Source organism: Bos mutus, chromosome 17 (genome assembly GCF_027580195.1).
Source record: "Bos mutus isolate GX-2022 chromosome 17, NWIPB_WYAK_1.1, whole genome shotgun sequence".
Taxonomy (NCBI): Eukaryota; Metazoa; Chordata; class Mammalia; order Artiodactyla; family Bovidae; genus Bos; species Bos mutus.
Window position 1 is genome coordinate 68,224,605 of NC_091633.1, and position 20,332 is coordinate 68,244,936.

General features: G+C 46.2%; 1 protein-coding gene across 1 annotated transcript in view; it reads left to right on the forward strand.

Moving 5' to 3' along the window:
- The window catches only part of TMEM131L (transmembrane 131 like), a 173,321-nt gene that overhangs the window by 14,867 nt on the left and 138,122 nt on the right, over window positions 1-20,332 (forward strand).

A 20,332-nucleotide genomic window follows, 5' to 3' on the forward strand; every position in this document is an offset into this window, starting at 1 on the left:
CCTTGGGCAAAGGGACAGTTTAAAATACTGTTACTGGTTAGGAGAAAATGATTTAACTCTGATTGGATCACAGTGTCATTGGTAACTCTAGTGGTTTTCCCGTCTTTACTTTCTATAAAATTGAAGGAAGTGAAGTGAAGTCGCTCAGTTGTGTCCGACTCTTTGTGACCCCATGGACCATAGCCTATCAGGCTTCTCTGTCCATGGGGTTTTCCAGGCAAGAGTGCTGGAGTGGATTGCCATTTCCTTCTCCAGGGGATCTTCCCGACCCAAGAATAGAACCCGGGTCTCCCGCATTGCAGGCAGACGCTTTACCGTCTGAGCGGACCCAATCAAATTGGCAGTTGTTTAGACTATCAAAAGTTCTTTTTCTTTTTATTAATTTTTGCTGGTGTATAGTTGCTTTATAATGTTGTGTTAGAACACTGTACAGAACATTGCTGTGTAATGTATAGCAAAGTGAATCAGCTAAGCATATACATACATGCCCCCTTTTTTGGATTTCCTTCCCGTGTAGGTCACCACAGAGCATTGAGTAGGGTTGCCTGTGCTCTGAGTTTGGTCCTCATTAGTTACCGGTTTGATACATGCACGCATGCATGCTAAGTCCCTTCAGTCGTATCCAACTCTGTGCCGCACTGTGGACTGTAGCCTGCTGGGCTCCTCTGTCCATGGGATTCTCTAGGCAGGAATACTGGAGTGGGTTGCCGTGCCCTCCTCCAGATCGTATGCACAGTAGTATATATACGTCAGCCCCAATCTCTCAGTTCTTCCTGCTCCCCCTTCTTTCCCTGGTATCCATAGGATCTGTGTGTCTGTGTCTCTGTGTCTGCTTTGCGGATAAGCTCATCTGTAGCATTTTTCTAGCTTCCACGTTAACCATACTATACAATGCTTTTCTCTTTCTGACTCCTTTGCTCTGTATGCCAGTCTCTCTGTGCATCCACCTGTCTGCAAATTGCACAGTGTCATGTCTTTTTGTGGCTGAGTAATACTCCATGGTATGTATGTATACCATATCTTCTTTATCCATTCTTCTGTTGATGGACATTAGGGTTGCTTCCTTTCCTGTCTATTGTAAATAGCACTGCAGTGGATATTGGGGTGCATGTATCTTTCTGAATTTTGGTTTTCTCTGGATGTATGCCCAGGAGTGGGATTGCTGGGTCATATGGTAGTTCTATTTTTAGTTTTTTAAAACTAAAACTGTTACTGTTCTCCACAATGACTGTACCAATTTACATTCCCACCAACAGTGTGAGAGTTTCCTTTTCTCCACACCCTCTCTAGCATTTATTGTTTGTAGATTTTTTTGATAATGGCCATTCTGGCCGGTATGAGGTGATGCCTTCTTATAGCTTTGATTTGCATTTCTCTAATAATTAGTGATGTCGAGCATATTTTCGCGTGCTCGTCGGCCGTCTGTATGTGCGCTTTGGAGAACTGTCTGTTTAGATCTTTCACCATATTTTGATTGGGGTTTTTGCTTTTTCAATATTGAGCTGCAGGAACTGTTTGTACATTTTGGAGATTAATCCCTTGTCAGGTGCTTTGTTTGCAAATATTTTCTCTTAAAAGTTGTTTTTAATGATAGACTTTTGGCTAAAATGCTGAGGGAGTTTAGAGCATGTCGGGACAGTGCTGTAGCAAAGGTTGTTCTTCCATTCACACCTATATGAACAAACTTTCTCAGTGCTTACATTAAAAAAAAAAAGGACAAGGAAAATAAGAACAAATTGATGCTAATTAAACTTGTCTCATTCTAACAGTAATCACATACATCAATTAGGAGGGAAAAGACAGTTTATTCATCTCATTAAAGGATGCAATTTCAATAAAATTATGTTCAATTACCTCTGAAAATTTGTAAAATTTCTTGGTTTGATCAGTTGTGTGCTAATAAAATTATAATGATAATTCAGAAGAAAAAAATGAACACTTAGATCCTATGGTCATAAGATATTTTAAAAAATCCTGAAATCTCAATTAGAGCCCATAGTTTTGTTGAAAGAGGCTTTGAACATAAAGCTATTTTAGGTTAAAATCCTTTTGAGAGAATATCCAGCAGTACAGGAAAGTCCATCTGTATATTTTGATGATTATGAAAGTTATTGCAGTGGTATTTAGATTCCTTTGAATATAATTGTAAAAGTGTGAGTCGGATTAAAATTGCCAGTATTTACAATATGTCAGAAATTACATTTTTTGTAACCATTTAGATTCACGGTATATATAACATTTTAGCTGTTTGAGATTCCTTAAATATATGGGTCAAAGCTTGAAGTTTGTCACAGTCCAGTTTGAGGGTCTGGGAGCAAGAGCAGCCGAGTGCCGATGGTGGTTCCAGCGTGGCTGGCAGCGGGGGGGACGGAAGACACGGGCAGTTCTGCGGTGAGCTTTGGTTGACTCAGTTGTGGAGATGGAGACAAGCCTGGAGCAGCGATGATGTGGTGGGAAAGGTCTGGCGCAGGGCAGGCGGGAACTCTGCTTGGCTGCCTCCTAGGAATCTCAGACTTGATGAGACAGGAGGCAGTGTGGGCTCGGGAGTGAGTGTGAGCTGCTGGGAGCTGGGGGATGAGTGTGGGCTAGGGTGTGGGCTAGGGAGGCTAGCCTGCATCTTCAGGGGCCTTGTCCTTTGTACTTTTGCCCTGGATTTCTGCTTTCATAGATGCTTCTTTCTTATTACTAAGAACTAGTTTCTTCTCATCAGTTTCCCGCCACACTTAAAGATACGGAGTCGATTTTGCCCTTCTTCCTCTTTTGACGTAGATAATTGGCGTGCGGGTGTAGGGGGCGTTGAGTCAGTGGCTTTCAGACTTAGGGACAGCAGCTCAGTGAGAGACCTTTTACACTGTGATTACTTACTACCCACAGGCAGTTAATGGGGTGTATGACTATGTACTCCTGCTTATTTATTTGTAAAATAGCACTTAACCTGTGCTGCCTGTGGTGTACTCTGTTTTCTTCTCCATTTTAAAAAATTGTGGCAAAATCTGTGGAACCCCACCACTTCAGCCAGTCTGAAGTGTGCGCTTCTGTGGTGCTGAGTATATTCACACTGTCGTGCAGCTCTCGGCTCCACAGAGGTTGTTTCATTCTCTTTCATTGAAAAAACACCGGCTGCCACTGCCGAACTGATTGCAGAACTCCTTCATCATGACTCACTGTTGGCTCAACCCTGATTTGTATGTTTTAATCTTCTCAAGGACCAGTATTCCAGCGTTTTGCTGTTACTTTATCCCTCGTTGCTTTCCTTTTAGCTGGACTTCCAAGCCTCTTGGGTTTTTCTGTTGTTGTTGTTGAGTTTTTTTCCTTTTGTGTAAAGGCAAGATCATGATGAAGGTTGGATGCTGCAACCAGAAAACCTTCTCTGTGTCCATTTTCTGAAAATGTTGCTTCTGGCGATTTCACCATGAATTCTCTGTAAGTCTTACATCCTGGGATGGGTCTTACTGTTCATTTACCTTCTACTGTGCAGTTGGAACTTTTTTTTAAATGAAGATTTTTAGTACTTTCAAAGCTCATAGATTCTCTTGCTCCTTTTTTTTTTTTTAAATTAAACAAATTTTTTTTGGCTGCATCATGCAGTATGAGGGATCCTAGTTCCCCAACCAGGGATGGAACCTGTGTCCCCATGCCGTGGAAGCACAGAGTCTTAACCAATGAACTACCAGAGAAGTCCCTCTTGCTACTTTTAAGTGAAGCCTTTTGCTTTAGAATAGATGTAGGTTTATGGGAAAGTTGTAAAGATGGTACAGGGAGTTCCTGTCTGCCCTTGGCGCAGTTTACCCCAGTGGTAATCCCTTATGTTACTGTGGTCCATTGACGACAACTCAGAAACCAGTGTGGGTATGTGACTGTGAACTCAGCTCCACGCTTGATTCGGATTTCCCTGGTTTCCCCTAACGTTCTGTGTCCTAGGATCCTGTCCAGGAACCCACATGACTTCTAGTTGTCGTGTCTTAAGGTCCTTTTCGTTGTGACAGTCGGTCAGAGTTCCCTTGTTTTCAAAACCATGGCAGTTTTGAGGAGTTCATCCTTCAATTTGGGGTTGTCTGAGGTTTTTCCTCGTGGTTAGATTGAGGTTATGGAGGAGGAAGACCTCAGTTACAAACTGCCGTTCTTGTCACACAGCAAGGGTGTTGGCCGTCAACGGGACACCCCTTCAGTGCTGACCTTGACCACCTGGCAGAGGTACTGTTTGTCAGCTCTGTCGACTGGAAACTTCTTTGCTTACCTCTTTCCACACTGCCCTCTTTGGAGGCAAGTCATTAAGTAGAATAAGCTCCACTTACATAAATTGTTTAGAATTCCTCCATATGGGAGATTTGTCTGTTCTCTCTTACTGATTTATTCAGTCATTTATTTATGTCATGGATGTTTATTTTATACTTTGGATGATAGTCCAATAGTAGGGTTGTGCTGCTATTTTGACTTTTTATTTTATTTATTTTGGGCTGTGCCGAGTCTTCATTGCCGCTCGGGCATTTCTCTAGCCACAGTGACTGGGGGCTACCCTCTCGGTGCATTGTGGCGGCTCCTCTTGCTGTAGAGCAAGGGCCCTAGTGTGCTCAGGCTTCAATAGTTGCGGCACGCGAGCTCAGTATTTGTGGCTCCTGGGCTCTAGAGCACAGGCTTAGTAATTGTGGTGCACGGGCTTAGTTGCTCTGTGGTGTGTGGGATCTTTCCATATCAGGGATCGAACCTATGTCTCCTGCATTGGTAGGCAGATTCTTTACCACTGAGCCACAAGGGAAGCCCTGCCCTGCTATTTTAACACCCTTTATTCTTAACCTTATTTATAAAGTCATTAGTATGTCCTTACACATTTTTCAAACATTTTTGTGATTTTCATTTTAATTACTACCCTGCTGTGCCAGCGTTAATGACATCGAGGTGAACTGGAAGTCAGTGCAGGCAGCACATATGAATTCCACAGAATGAATGCTCTGTCTCTGAGAGAACCTGTGTAGAGGAACAGCTGCTAACTTGGGCAATAGATTTGACCACAAAACAGTCTCAGTACGTTCTCGGAAAAGTGGCGGTGGCCCTGACCTCTGGCACTGGAGAGAGTGCAGACAGAGAAGGGGGCTCTGTGTTTCCCTCCAGACTAGCCAGGGTGGGGTCCTCGCTGACTACTGTAGATTCTGGGGTGTGGGGTTTCTAGAGCAGCTTGCCTGTGATCTCAGACAGAGTTTGGGAAAGCTTTTAGGGTAATTGGCCTCATTGAAGATTTTGTTTATATTATCTTGACTTCATCTTCTGTGAATGCTATGTAATTGTACTTGGTTGAAAGCCAGAAAAGCAATATTTGAAAAACTTTCTCCCCTCGCTCTTCTCCATCCCCATTTTTCTCCTGGGTGTTCTCAGATATCAGCAGTAATCTGCTCCTCTGCTGAGAAGGATTGCTGTTGGGGATTCAGTGGCGGGAGCAAAGGGGAGCTGGCTGGCTTCAGCCCTTCTTAGAACTGGCTGCTCTCTGGATGCATCTCTGAAAAGCCTTTTTGGGGTCAGTTTGTTAGAATGTGAAAAATTTAAGCGTTGGCAAAGTATAAATAGTATGTTATTTCCTCTTTTAAAATGGTTATGTAAAACTTATCCATTCTGACTGGCTCTGGGGTGTCGGGGGAAGGTGGTTGTTGTTTTTAATGTACTTTTGTCTGGTAGCAGCGGCAACATGTGTTCTCCTGAAACCGTCTCCATTAGTTAGAGGAGAGTCAGAACATGAAGAAAATCTCGTTAACCTTTCAGCAACATTCTGAAAGATGTAATTGCAGACAGTAATGGCTTAATCTTCAGGGAAGCTTCCTTTTGGCAATGACTTGGTCTCAGAGCCCCCACAGGAACGGAACAACTTTCCGAAACTCTTCTTTGTTTTTAGCCCTGGAGTTCCTTGTCTGTTGATAGGGTCGTGCATTTTTAACCTGAGCTTGCCTCTGCCTCCTCTCCCGGGTTTTCATGGAGGAGGGACTTGAACCCGGTGGCACCTCCTGCCCCGGGTGGCACTGCGCAGTCCTGGAGGAGCACGCCTCCGCCCTCAGGAGCCGCCCCCTCCGCTGACCCGCGCCCCGCGGTCATCTACAAGCCAGAAACAGCGTTTCCCTCGCCTCCTGTCTGCTCCTTGTCCCCAGGGGGTTGCTACGTCTGGCTGCATCTTTTTCACACGGTCTGCTGCCTGGGTTTTACAGCTACCCTAGCCTGTTCTCCACGTCCCTATCCAAGTCATGTATCTAAAACTTGGGCGCGTCCTTGCCTGCCTTTCCTCTTACAAGCGGCCTTTCGGGGACCCCTTGCCTTCTGAGCCTGGCACAGAGGCCTTTTGTGATGCCGCTCTCCTCTGCACACTTTACCCCCCCACCCTTCTTGCTTCCTCTCATGCATGTGGCCCCTTTCCCTCTGCAGGAACACTTGTCTCTTCCCCGGCAAGGCCCTGACCCAGCTCTGTTGGTCCTGCTCTGCAGGGACCAGGGCAGTTCTGCTGGCTCCGGCGCTTACTCCTGTGTTTAAAGTCACCTATCTGTCTTGAGTCTCAGTCAGCGGATCCCCCAGCACCTAACCACTGGCTAACACCTAGGAGAGGATCTGCTAAATGAAGGGACAAACCCTCCTATCTTTAAGTCTCTGAAATTGATCGCTTGTCATACTTCATGTGCCTTTCGTATCCAAGCACACAAACCATACTTGTCACTGAAACCACGGTACTGGTATTCCTACTAGGGGTTGTGGTTTTTAAATTGGATTGTTGCAGTTGGTGTGTTTTTAATGAGAATGGGTTGTTAGCTCTGTCCCTGTGCCCTGCGGTGCCTTCTGCAGGGTCGTGGGGCCTGAGGGGTGCGGAGTGGACGTGTTCAGTCATGGTTTTCGTGGCTGTGACAGTGTGAAGTGAATTTCCTTAGACTGTAATAGGGCTCATAATTTGGGTGTTGGCCTTAGGATTACAAGCTTTTAAACAGGGTTCTTTGTACTTATTAAATTTGTTAAGCCACAAAATCCTTTTCATCTGTTTTAGGTGGTGAAATTTCTAGCAAAGCTTTTTTGACGCTTATATAATTTTTAGGCCTCAACTGAAATCACTTGGGAAAATGGTATAATAAGATCAGAATCTTATACTGATTTTCACGGAAAGTTTTGCTTTTCTTGAATATATATTTTTCACACACTCTGGTGTGATTCAGTTCAGTTCAGTCCCTCAGTCGTGTTTGACTCTTTGCAACTCCGTGGACTGCAGCACACCAGGCTTTCCTGTCCTTCACTGTCTCCCAGAGCTTGCTCAAACTCATGTCCATTGAGTCAGTGATGCCATCCAACCATCTCATCCTCTGTCATCCCCTTCTCCTCCTGCCTCCAATCTTTCCCAGCATCAGGGTCTTTTCCAGTGAGTCAGCTCTTCACATCAGGTGGCCAAAGTATTGGAGCTTCAGCTTCAGCATCAGTCCTTCCAGTGAATATTCAGGACTGATTTCCTTTAGGATGGACTGGTTGTATCTTCTTGCACCCCATGAACAGTATGAAAAGGCAAAAAGATATGACACTGGCGTGATTAGACTTGTGCTAATTTGTATCTTTAATTAAACAGGATATTTGAGCCAGCTTTAATGATTCCAGGTGTATTTTGAAGGGTTATGTTGATATTCCCGAAATAAAAAAGGGGACTTGGAGATCCCGAAACAGAAAAGGGGCATTGGAGAGGTTGGGTGTGTTTCTTAAGAACCTCTGTGTCCATTAACTTAGACTTGATCAAGTCGCCTTTAGGAGAAGTCGCTTAACTCGGTACTGAAGGCCCGGCCTCACCAGCGTCCTTCCCTAGGCCATCGCGTGGCCTGCCTGGTTACTTACTACGTTTCTGTAAAGTTCTGTAAAGATGTTGGAGACGTGCTGTGACATCAAGCCTCTTACTGCTTAAGGTGGCAGAGCCTGGGATTTCAAGGTTCAAAGAAATATAATTTCCCAAGGCAGTATTCTGTGTCTGGGAACACCAGTAATGAGATAATGGGGTCTCCTGGGAGCTTGTTACTTTTAAATGAATTGTCATCAAATTATTAGTTTGTTGTTAGAGTCTTGCACATAGGAAATAGGACTCCAGAGTAATAGTGATCCCTCCTCCCCAGTAAATGTGACAAAAGAACATTGCCACTTTACAAATAATTACTGCAGTAGTCTGGACAGTGTTTCATAGAGGTGCTCAATAAAGATGTTTTTGGAACCATTGCTTTAGGATTTACCATTGCATCTACTTTGTAAATGATGTGAGAAAAAGTCTCATTTGTGAACTGTAGTCCTTCCCAATGTTTTCCCCCAAAGTAGTGGGAATGTAGTTTTGAAAAGTCTGCTGTGGGTATGAAAATTCTTTTAAATTAAACAACTTATTGAGAATTTTCAGTCATTTAAAAATTACTCACTGATTATTCCTTTTTTTTTTTTCCTTCTGAAATCTTTTAATAAAATCCATGTTTCAGGAACACAGATAGCCTGTGTACCTTCTGGCATTATCTCTTCTCTGCTACACAGATGATGCTTACCCCAGTCTGAGAAGCGTGGGTTTAGTGCCGTTCCTGCTTTTACCCCTTACTCCAAGTCCCGTTGTTTCTACCCGTTTGTTCAAGTAAACACAGCTCTGCCTTCAGAGCATGTGGCTGTTGGGCTAAAACGACACTTGTCCAGTAGGAAAGATGATTTGCTATTTGTGGTATGTCCGGAAGTGCCCACTGCTGTGCTTGAAGTAGTTCCTAGGGAACAGCAAAGGCCACAGTGTGTGACCTCCCAAGTTGACCTTTGTGAAAATGTGCACGTTAATTCATGTTGATGTCATGCCTGGTACAACAGTGACTTTCAGGATTGTGCTACCCTGTGAATGTTCATTCCTTTATTTAGCTGCCACTAAATTGTTGATAATAGGTGAAGTCCAGTTTGAATAACAATGCAGCAGTGTTCCAAGTGATAAGTTAACAGCAGGTGTGTGTGTACATACTGTGAATTTTTGGTGGAGTAATTCTTCTGGGAACATGATTCATCTTTCTCTCTTAAAATCAGGCCATGTCAATCCAGTTAATCCGTTCAAAATCAGATTTAAGTCATTGCCCTTGTACTTAGAGTTTGCAGAGTCCTTTCTCGTGCATTGTTCTTAGAAAACCAGGTGGATGTGTGCTGGTTTTCCCATTTTGTAGCTGAGGAACGAGTTCATAAAGCCCAGCAGTTGAAGATCACAGAGCTGTGTGGTGGCAGGCCCGTAAGTGGAAGTGTCCTCTTTGTAGGTATACCCGTCTGTCTTGTCTCTAAAGAGGAATCGGTTAGATGACTCTTCTCCCAGTTAGATGTACTGGTGCCTGGGATTGATGGGTGAAAGCGGTCCAACTCTCTAGTAAGCTTTGGTAGTGTAGTGTACCTGGCAAACCCCCTGAAACAAAGGAGCATGGCACTTGTAAGACAGACCCAGAGCTGGGTCTTCAGTCAGCCTGCACGGGCTGCTAGATAGCTTCTTCTGGAGAAGGCAGTGGCACCCCACTCCACTACTCTTGCCTGGAAAATCCCATGGGCGGAGGAGCCTGGTAGGCTGCAGTCCATGGGGTCGCGAAGAGTCAGACACGACTGAGCAACTTCACTTTCACTTTTCACTTTCATGCACTGAAGAAGGCAATGGCAACCCACTCCAGTGTTCTTGCCTGGGGAATCCTAGGGACGGGGCAGCCTGGTGGGTTGCTGTCTCTGGGGTCACACAGAGTCGGACACGACTGAAGCGACTTAGCAGCAGCAGCAGATAGCTTCGTCAGTTTACATTGTTTCTAGGTGCTGCTCACCCACTGCCTGTCAGCTCCGTAGCTTTTGGAATAGTCTGGAAAGTGCATATCTGGACTTTTAGTACTTGGTGGAACACATGCCTGTGTAATACATGCTCAGAGGTTGCCCTCTGTCCTGGATGGACATGTTATCCTGTTAGCTTGCTTTGCGATTTTCAGCTTCAAGTAACAGAAAGTCCTGACTCAACAAGCTCAAACAATGAAGGAGTTATGTCACCTAACAAGAAACCAGGAGGCAGGGTGGTGCTGGTTGGATTTGCTGAGCAGTGGGCGTTGGCCGCGGCAGCCCTTCCCACTTGTCCGCGCTGCTGCGTCCCACCGCGCCCGGGTGGTGCTCACTGCCTGGGTGAGCATCCGTGGGCAGGTGAAGAACCTGCCTCCTGGGCCCCTTTCTCAGGAGCACTCCTCAGCGACTTCCCCTTACGCCTCACACTTCAAAATAGGTCCATCTCAGCCCGAACCCCTCCCGGGCGTTGGTCGTGGTGGGGCTGCTAGGCTTGGAAGGGGTGCTCCCTGCCTGGCGCAGGCTTTGTCTTTGAGGTGGGTGGGTGAAAGGGGATGGAGGGCAGGCTGGCTGCAGGGGTGCCAGCAGCTCCTCACTTGCGGCCCGGGCAGCGTTTCTGGACGAGCAGTCCTGGAACCAGCAGAATCAGCACCACCTGGGAACCTGTTAGGCCGGCTCCCAGACCCCACCCAGCCCGGCTTCTGAATCAGAAGCTCCGGGGCGGGATCTGCGACCTGTTTTCACAGCCCTCCGGGTGATTCTGGCGCGGGAGGTCCAGCCGAGGCCTCCGAAACGGCACATTTCAAGACACACCTTGGGTTGAAGGTGCAATGATGGGCGGGGGAGGCCGTCTCGGAGGTGAAGCCGGGAGGCCGCCTGCGCTCAGCGCGCGCACGGGCCGCCCCGGGCTGGGCGCAAACCTCGGATACCTGCACGCCCTTCATGCGCGCGCGCCGATGCGTTTCTCCTAAACGAGCTCTGTCCTGGTGATGGGCCGGGCGGGTCCCCCACCCGGGCCCACCGTGTCCCCGCAGGCCGTCGAGGTCGGCTTCCTGGGAGGAGGGAGGAACTTTCTGGGGATAATTCATTCATTATAAGGGGAAGTGAGTCTGGCAGAAAACCTTGGCCCAGTAACAGAAAGTCTCAGTTATGGGAGGGGAGTGGCCACCGGCGGTACAGGGTGTGTGTGAGCGCGCATCTGTCCCTGGCCCAGCTCCCTCTAGGCACGTGGCTCTGTGTGTGTGTGTGTGTGTGAGTGTGAGAGAGAGAGAGAGCGCGCGCGCGAGAGCGAGAGAGAGCGAGCACGAGTCTGTAGGGGGTTTGTTGGGGCAGGAGGATATTAAGTAAAAACTGAGAGAAATGTTCTAAATACTCTGTGAGGACCTGGGGTCGGGGGGGGAGCGGCAGGGGCGCCGCCCACTCTGGGGGGCACCTGGCCATCCCGCCTCACACCCCAGCCCCGTCAGGGTGCCGGCCTGGCTGCAGGAGCCGGGATGGGACCCTCGGGTTGGGGGAGCTGGAGAGAAGGGCGATGGTTGGGGCCGGGGCCTGGGGCGGCGGAGCCTTGGGAGGGGGGAGGCCTCCGCCAGCCAGACCAGACAGGGATTTCCCGGGGCTCTCGTGGCGCAGTGGGGGCTTTTGCCCCAGAAGGGGCAGGAGGCGGAAGCCCAAGCTGAAGCGTGCTGTGTTCGCTTCCTAGGGCGGCCATAGCAAAGGACTTACCAGTAGCTTGAAACAACAGAAGTTTATTCTCAGTCCTGGAGACCAGGAGTCAGAGCAGCGCCCCTCTGCCTCCGGAACCCGCAGGGACTCCCTCCTTCCCCCTCTTAACTTCTGCTTCTTGGGCCATGACCTTCGCCACTCCGGCTTGCAGCTGCATTCCTCCGGCTCCCTGTGCTGTCTCGGTATCTGCACATGGCTGTCTCAGAACAGCAGCATACTGAGTCAGGGGGCCGCCCTACCCCAGGATGACCTGATCTTAACTAATCATTTCAGCGACCCTGTTTCCCGTAAGGTCTCATTCTGAGGTCCTGGCGGCTAGGACGTCAGCGTGTCATCCTAGGGGGACACAGTTCAACGTATTATGTACAGAGGCTCATTTGTGAGCCTTTCGAGGGTCTCCTCACCCACACCCCGTGCCCTCCCCTGACTCTGGGCCTTCTAGGAATTAACTGGTGTTGGGCTGGGCGTTTGCATTCTGAGAGCTGCACTTATAGTTAGGCAGCTGTATTTGTAAGAGCACATCCATGGGAATTCTTTTTTTTTTTAACACCAAATTGTGGACACCAAGTACAAGTATTTTTTTATGATTTTTTTTTTAACTTGGTGGAAAAATTGGGAAGGTGGAAGAATATTTCAGTATACACCGAAGCTTAGCAAATAGGCAAAGCCTTGCAATCAAACCACAGTCCTTAGGTTAGAATTCAGAAAAACACAATTACTGAAACTGCTGCCGGGTGGTGTGTGCTGTGTTGGGGTGTGTGGACGTACCTTAAACAGGTTTCATTCCCAGTTTAAACCCAGCAAGTGAATCCGTGTGGGTTGACCCACATGCTGAAGCAGATCCTTGTGAGCCATTCATCAGTTTGAAGGGAGAATCCTTTTGTTGTTCCCTGGAAGTGCTTGAATCAGCATGAGTCTTTTTCTGCTTCGTGTACTTGGCCTGCGGTTACCCAGGTGTCTGAGAGTGCCAACCGTGAGGCATCGGTGCTGGTGCTGTGGACTTTAATACTTCATCTAGCAGTCTCCTTTCAGGTGGATGGATGTTCCATTCAAATTGCCTGTTGGTTTGACTTTCATGTAACTTTAATTAGTAGATTAATGCTTTGGGAACATCTGATCTGTGATCTTGAAATTGGTTACGGTTGGCGTAATTCATGGGTAATTAGGTGCCTTCGCAGTGACTCCTCTAGTCATTAGAGGGCTGGGGTAATTTGAGGTTGAAATGTGAGAATGAGGTGGAGAAAGCTCTTGTGCTCTATCCCTTAATCTTTTAATCCATTTAACCTGGTTTGTAAATTCAGGCTTCGTTTTAATTTGAAATATATTTAGGTAGCTTGAAGAGGTTTCATTAATTCACCACATTTAGACCATAATTAAGGGAGGGAGGTTATTCCTAATTGCCTAAACTCCTTAAAGTTACCGTGGGTACAGCAAGAATCCATTAAAAATGTGTTGCTCCCTGTTGGAAACTGAAATTCCAGGTTGAAAAAGTGAGCTGACAACCAAAAGAAACAGGCATGACAAAAACAGAACCCAGTTCGGAAGTATGTTTGTGGCATGTGGTGTAGAGTTCGTGGACACACACCTATGAAGTAACCTGGTTTCTTGCTGAGTTTAAGGAGCATCTCTCACTTAAATGCACACTATTTACATTTTCTTTTTATTTCTGCTTTTGAATTGGGGGTTAAAGGGGAAACTGGAGAAGGAGAGAGATGCTTCAGGAGACCTGCACACCTGTAATACTGACTAATAAAAGGAGGGAAGGGGGAAGTAAATGGAATAAGAAACTGGGACAAAAAAAAAAACCAGCTAGATAGAGGGTCTGGATTGCATGCATTTGGGGGTCTGTGCCTTCCTTGCAGCTTGGAATTTTGATCAGGTAGATGGTGGTTATAGGTGTTGGTGGTTAAGATGTTAATTAAGTCTCCAGTCTTTTGTATTGTTTTCTTAGTGACCTATGTCAGTTTTCTGTCCCTCTATAAGTAAAATCCTTCAGGTGGTTGGTAAAAATCACTTTATTCCTGTTTAGCAACAACTTTAAATATGTTGTCACACTAGTCATTTTTTTCCAATTTGTATGGTTTGCATTTTTTTTTTAAACATAGTAAAAGCTCTCCATACACATTTTATATAGTTTATCTCTGTGTTGCTTTTTAGTAGTACAGATGGTCTCTGACTTAGGATAGTTCAGTTTACAATTTTTCCACTTTACAGTGTCGCGAAAGTGATACACATTCAGTAGGAATTGTATTTGGAGTTTTGAGTTTTGGTCTTTTCCTAGGCTAGTGATAGGAGGTGGCATTCGATCTCATGATGCTGGGTGGGGTGGCCATAGCTCCCATCAGCTCCGCCATCACAAGGGGAAGTAGCTGATACACTGACAGCCATTCTGCTCCCCACTTTTAGTACAGTGTTCCGTCAACTATATGAGATCCTCAATGCTTTATTATCAAATAGGCTTTGTTGGTACATGACTTTGCTTAACTGTGGGCTAACGTAAGTGTTCTGAGCACCTTTAAAGTAGGCTGGACTAAGCAATCTCTGGTGTTTGGTGGGTTAGGTGTATTAAATGCATTTTTAACTTACAGTGAGTTTGTCTGGATGTAACCTCATGGTGAATAGAACTTCCGTACTTCTATAGAGTAGTTTTTTTTTTTTTTTAAGGTTTCTTTTTGGTTTCCCAAATAAAGATTCTCAGTATCTGAAAATTACTTAGGCTATTACAGTATGTAAGTTTTCTAAACGTATATAGCTTTTGGAGTATTTTTCCTGTAATGTCTAGTTCTGGATGTGTTTGGTGACACTCAGTGCATGTTACTTCTACTGTAAAATAGAAACCTGAGTAAGACTTTAGCATGCTTACTATAGTAAGTAAATATTTAGCTTTTATTTCTTATGAAAAGACCTGAAAAGTCAAGTTAGTTCTGGTCTTCAGGGAGGAGGGCTAGGAGGGGAGGTTGACGTGACCATTTGACGTTGTATATGCCGCCGCACATGGGGTTGTCAGATTGGCCCTCTGCCCTTGGAGCTGTGTCCTCCAGAGGGGGTGTCTCATTCAAGTTTGTACAAAAGCACCATATGGGCACGTCCTGAACTTGGCTCTGCTTGCTACAGTTTTTATTATACTGAGCATTATTCCTTTTGTAGCCTTAAAAATCCACTTAGGTATTAATTAAAACGTTAATTCTTTAAGCATGCTTTAGCATACTGGTTTTCCTGTGCACTTGCTAACCTGTTGCACTTTTCAGTGTAAAGCACATAGCTTTGTGTTCTCATTTGATCCATCTGACCTTGTAAAGGAGACACCAAGATTCTGTGTGTAGAGAACTGACATTTGTTGAACATTGAACATTTCTAGGGGTTTTCGAAGTATCAGCTTGTTTAATTCATAGGCCAAGAGGAAGTAGCTGTCTCTCCATTCTGCTGTGACTCTGAGGCTGTGCCTCTAGAGGCCTGAGTTCTCCCACAGCCGAGAGGAGTGGAGCTGAGATGGGAGTCCAGCTGTCAAACCACCAGACTTTGGGTTTCTCCCATCTATAGGTGTGATGTCAATGATTAATAGAAGAATTAGAAAATTCTCACTTGCTCTCATTTCTGTCTTCCTGCTCTAGTTTCCTTTTATTCTAAGATGAGTAGAACAAGAAAAACAAGATGGAATAGTGCCATTTGTTTACACGTCTTGAAATGTTGTTAATCCATGTAAGCTGGAAAATGCAGCACTGAGTTATGGGATCTTTGACCTAAAGATTAAAAGAACAGTGAAAAAATACATAATTTAACCCAAGGGAAATGATCTAATATCCACCGTGATGGTGACTTACAAATTAGCCTGTGGTTGGATTGTAGGTAATTCTTAATAATTAAATGTGTAGTATTATTTTTCTTTTGAGTTCACCCTGGATTAAAAATAGAGGGAGCTTGCTGAAGATCTGTGTTTTCATCCACCCTTATTCAGGTCTTTACATTTTACAAATTTTAATGATGTTTCAGCTGGAGATGTTTTCAACGACTATTTTGAATTGTCATTAATAAATGACTATTAATAAGATTAATAATAATTAATAAATGACCAACCAGTCCGTCCTAAAGGAGATCAGTTCTGGGTGTTCATTGGAAGGACTGATGCTGAAGCTGAAACTCCAGTACTTTGGCCACCTGATGCGAAGAGTTGACTCATTGGAAAAGACCCTGATGCTGGGAGGGATTGGGGGCAGGAAGAGAAGGGGACGACAGAGGATGAGAGGATGAGATGGCTGGGTGGCATCACCGACTCGATGGACGTGAGTCTGAGTGAACTCTGGGAGTTGGTGATGGACAGGGAGGCCTGGTGTGCTGTGATTCATGGGGTCGCAAAGAGTCAGACTCGACTGAGCGACTGAACTGAATAGACATTAATAGATATGCTCAAACTTTGTTTAAATCATTGTTTGAGTTTTAAGGTTAGACATTAATAGATGTGCTCAAACTTTGCTTAAATCATTGTTTGAGTTTTAAGGTTATCCATAAAATAGCTCATATTTCCTACATTTTACCTGGGGAAAATGACTTCTGCTGTACTCAGTGGTTAAAAGATAACATGCCAGTAATAGGAAGCTGGTATTTCATATTTCTGGAAAGCCCTGAAGTGTGCTGGTTAAACTAGGACATTATGAACTCAGGATCTGCTCTCAAGGATTGTGCATCATTTTAAGGGAAGGAACGCATGACTTTGAGGACACCTGGATTAATGTGTGTTTATGCCCTGGGTTGTCAGCTTAGTTCTTTTTATTTACATCTTCCCTGGGCTTCCTATGATATTGAATTGGGGCTGGTGGGGGAGGAACAGAGAAAGTGTGACGTGGGGAGGTTGAGGAGTTGTGGATGGGAGTGGAGGAGCCTTTCCTCTTCTCTCAAATAGGTGTTATGAATAATACCTCCTGCGGAGTTTGTTGTAAGAAATAAGTACGGTGTGGTATTTGGAACAGTCCGGCGCGTGTAGGAGCTCCAGTCTCACCTGCTCCGAGGTGGAGAAGGTCGTCCTTGTTTCAGCTGTGGCTGCCTCTGTATCAAGGGGCCCTGCTCTGGCTGCACCCGCCCCTTCTGCAGGGGAGCATGCTTTTTAAATGAATGGTTGCATTTGAGAAGTCAGCACTAGAGCAGCCAAGGCCCCAGGCTCAGAGTTTGAACCCTGTTTGTGTGGCTTTACCAGCTGTGAGATCTAGAGCCTCAGTTTTCTCATCTATGAAACTGGGACAGTCACGGGATCAAGTGAGGGTTAAAGGGGTTATGTGTAAAAGAACCTCTTCAGCATGGAATATGCAGCACGTATCAGAGCGTGTACATGCTTTAAAGACATTATACTATGTGTCTTAATAAACAGCAGACTGTTTTACAAAGACTTACGTAAAATGATATTCTTCTTTCTATGGTGAGAAAAAATTGAGAACAACCTAATTTCTATGGGGAAAGAATTAGGAACAGTGCATGTATCCCACAGTACATTCGTATAGGTGGCAGTGAAATGTTTGCAAGAGAGAGAGGTTCATGATAGTGAATTTTTAATAGAAAAAAATTACAGACGGATGTTAACTAGACTTACTGTGCTGCTTATTTTGCAGTCTATACAAATGTCAGTATGTTTGTACATATGAGACTAATAATAACGTCGTATGTCAGTTGTACTTCAATGATGGAGTCATTTGTCTTAGAGGGTGCTGTTGGCTCGGTGGGTCTGTGCCAGGTACTGTGATAAGCTTCCTTGTGTGTTACTCTGTTTTGTTCTTCTGACAGCTCCCGGCCTGCTGCCCCAAAGGCGGAACTACCTGTGTGACGCTGCACAGAAGCATTTGTGTAGTCTGGAGGAATACGCTACAAGTTGTTACAGTGTTTTCATTTGGTGGTGAAATGTTATTTCTGGTTTTACTATACCGTAATTATACGTATACCATATTATACCGTAAGGTACATTAAAAAATAAGGCACCTTGGCTTAGGGAAACTCACAGTGAAGAGGGGAAATAGACTGAGAGTAGCTAACCACATTCCCTAATCGCAGCTAAGCACGGCCACCGGGAGAGCCCCTCCCGGAAGGTGGTTCAGTCCAGTAGTAGACCTTGCTTGAGGCCGGTCACCTGCAGAGCTGTTTGGTTACCTGGAGCTGGGTTTCAGAGGGGCGGGAGAGAGCTTGTGGCCTCAGGGGAGGGCAGTGCTCTGAACCCTGGCTCTTGTCTGACAGGGCTCTGCCAGCTCTCTACCCTTTCCTTGCTCCATCCTGGGGAGGTGTGAGGGGCACCAGGGTAGGCGTAGTAGCTCTTTATCAGACAAGTGTGACATGCTTCGGCCTGTTAAAGGATGTGGCTGTGCCTTAGGGTTAGGGAGTGGCCCGCCCTGGCCAGAGAAGAAGCTTGAAGCCGAATCCCTTCCCTTGAGGACCAGCGGGGTCCGGGGCCCTGGGGTGGGGTAGCTGGGGTCAGAAAGCGTGGGTTGGAGAGAAGACCATTTGGAGTCAGGGTGTCAACATAGATCGGGCTTTGGCTTTCATGGACAGGAATTCTTTAGAATGGTACCAAATAATCCTTGGCTAGAAGCTGAGCCTAAAGAACAGTTTTAAAAAACTGTAAATCACTTAGAAAACATGTAAATCACTGAATGCTTTACCTAAGCAGAATTTTCTGTAGAAGTCAGGTAGACAAATGATAGACACAGGCTGCCTTGTTCCCCCAGGGTTGGGGAGGTTCCCGGAGGCACAGGGGTATTTTTCTTTCAAGACCCCCCCATGTCATCATTCAGCTGGGGCGCCTCCCACGGCCACCCCTCCCGTAGCCCCCGAGGCAGCGTGCAGTCAGCCTGAGTCAGCCCCATCTGCACGGATGTGTGTGTGCAGGGACCACGGCCGTGTCACAGTTGTCCCCTCACTTTTGCCCGGGACTGGTTTAAGACTGGACGTTATGAGGACGGTTTTGAAGGGGACACTTTTGGGGACTTGGAGGAGCATCCTCCCCAGGTCCCTGGAGCACTGCTGAGGCTGTGATGCTGGGCAGAAAGATTGCACGGGTCCCGCGATGTCCCCGAGCTGCTGAACCAGACAGACCGCTGGGGACTGTGTGCTCCAGGCGGTGGGTCTTGTGAGTCATGTGAGAGAAACGCTCCTGTTTACCTTGTTTCAAGTTCAGCTTCGTGCTGCTTGAAGCTGAAAACATCCTGTTACACCTGTGTTTTAGGCGTCTCGTCTGCAGCCCCTGAGATAAACAGATCACAAACCCGAGACTCTCTCCCAGTTTGAAACTTTTTGCTCCATAGAATCGTCTGCCTAGAGAGTTAATTTGGTTAAATTAGGCCTTATATTTTGTTGTCCATATATTTAAAGATGTATTTTTGAAGTCTGCATCTCAGAGCATTTTCCACGCCGTAGTTGAAACGCGTCTACTGGTGCCACTGGGTCCTGTTCTATAAAAGAATGTTAACTTGGGCTTTGAGCTCACAGCCTTTGTGTCCGACTCTTTGCGACCCCATGGGCAGTAGCCTGCACCAGGCTCCTCCGTCCATGGGATTTTCTAGGTAAGAGTGGAGTGGGTTGCCATTTCCTTCTCCAGGGAATCTTCCCAACCTAGGGATCAAACCCAGGTCTCCTACATTGATAGACAGACGCTTTACCATCTGAGCCACCAGGGAAATCCTGAAAGTGAAGTTGCTCAGTCGTGTCTGACTCTTTGCGACCCCATGGACTGCAGCCTACCAGGCTTCTCAGTCCATGGGATTTTCCAGGCAAGAGTACTGGAGTGGGTTGCCATTGCTTTCTCCAGGGGATCTTCCCGACCCAGGGATCAAACCCGGGTCTCCCACATTGTAGGCAGACGCTTTATCCTCTGAGCCACCAGGGAAGCCCTGAAATTAGAAAGTGCTGGCAAACATCAGCACCTGGATCGCTATCAAAGACTGCTCTTTCCCATTTTTTACCGTTTCATCTGTGTTCCCAGAGATGCCTTTCAAAATGCAGAAATTTCTTCTCTTGACACTTTTCAAACATAAAGGAAATGTGTAAACATTGTAGAATGGACACCCAATGCCGTTTTTCCGAGATGCAGCTTCTGTTGGCATCCTTAAAGCTTTTGATAGCAGAGGCCAGTGTTTCAGCATTTCGAAGTTGCTGGCTAAATTAAGAAAAACACTGTGTTGCCTTCCCTGCCTTTTCACATTTTCAGATTTAAGGCAAAGCTCCTTTTCTGTCTACCTGCTGTTCTCTGAGTCTGTGTAAGTTTGAGGGGGTGGCTGGGAGAGGAGAGTGGAGGCCAGAGGGAGAGCATCTTGCCTTATCCACACGCCCTGCCCAGTGGGTTCTGGGCAGAGACAGGGGTCCCCGGGGGCCTGTGCAGGAAGCCCTTTCCCTCCAGTCCTTTATCATCTTTTGCCCAAAGAGGGTGAGGGAGATAGTGAGGGGCCCTGCCCTGCTAGAAACTGTTCCTCAAAGTCCACTCTAGGCAGAGAAGCAAGGTTGCAGCCGCAGAGCCGGGCCCAGGCCAGCTCTCCCGCCCCTCTGTCTCGTTTCCGGCTCGCTGGTTCATTTGAAATCTTGGAACATGTGTGTGAGTGAATTGGTTCATAAAAATGTTTTTTGCAGGATTCTGGAAGAGAGGCTGCCCATTCTTTAGTATGGGTATTGCACAGCATACATGGGCATTGCACTATGTGTGAGAGAGAAACGTGTGTGTATTTTTGGGGTGGGTAAGGAGGTAGAGGGTGAATACAGTTCTTTTAAACTCTGTCTTCACAAGATGCAAATTATTTCCTGCCTTAGTATGTATGCAGAGTGCAAACAAGGAAGAGTTGAAATGCCG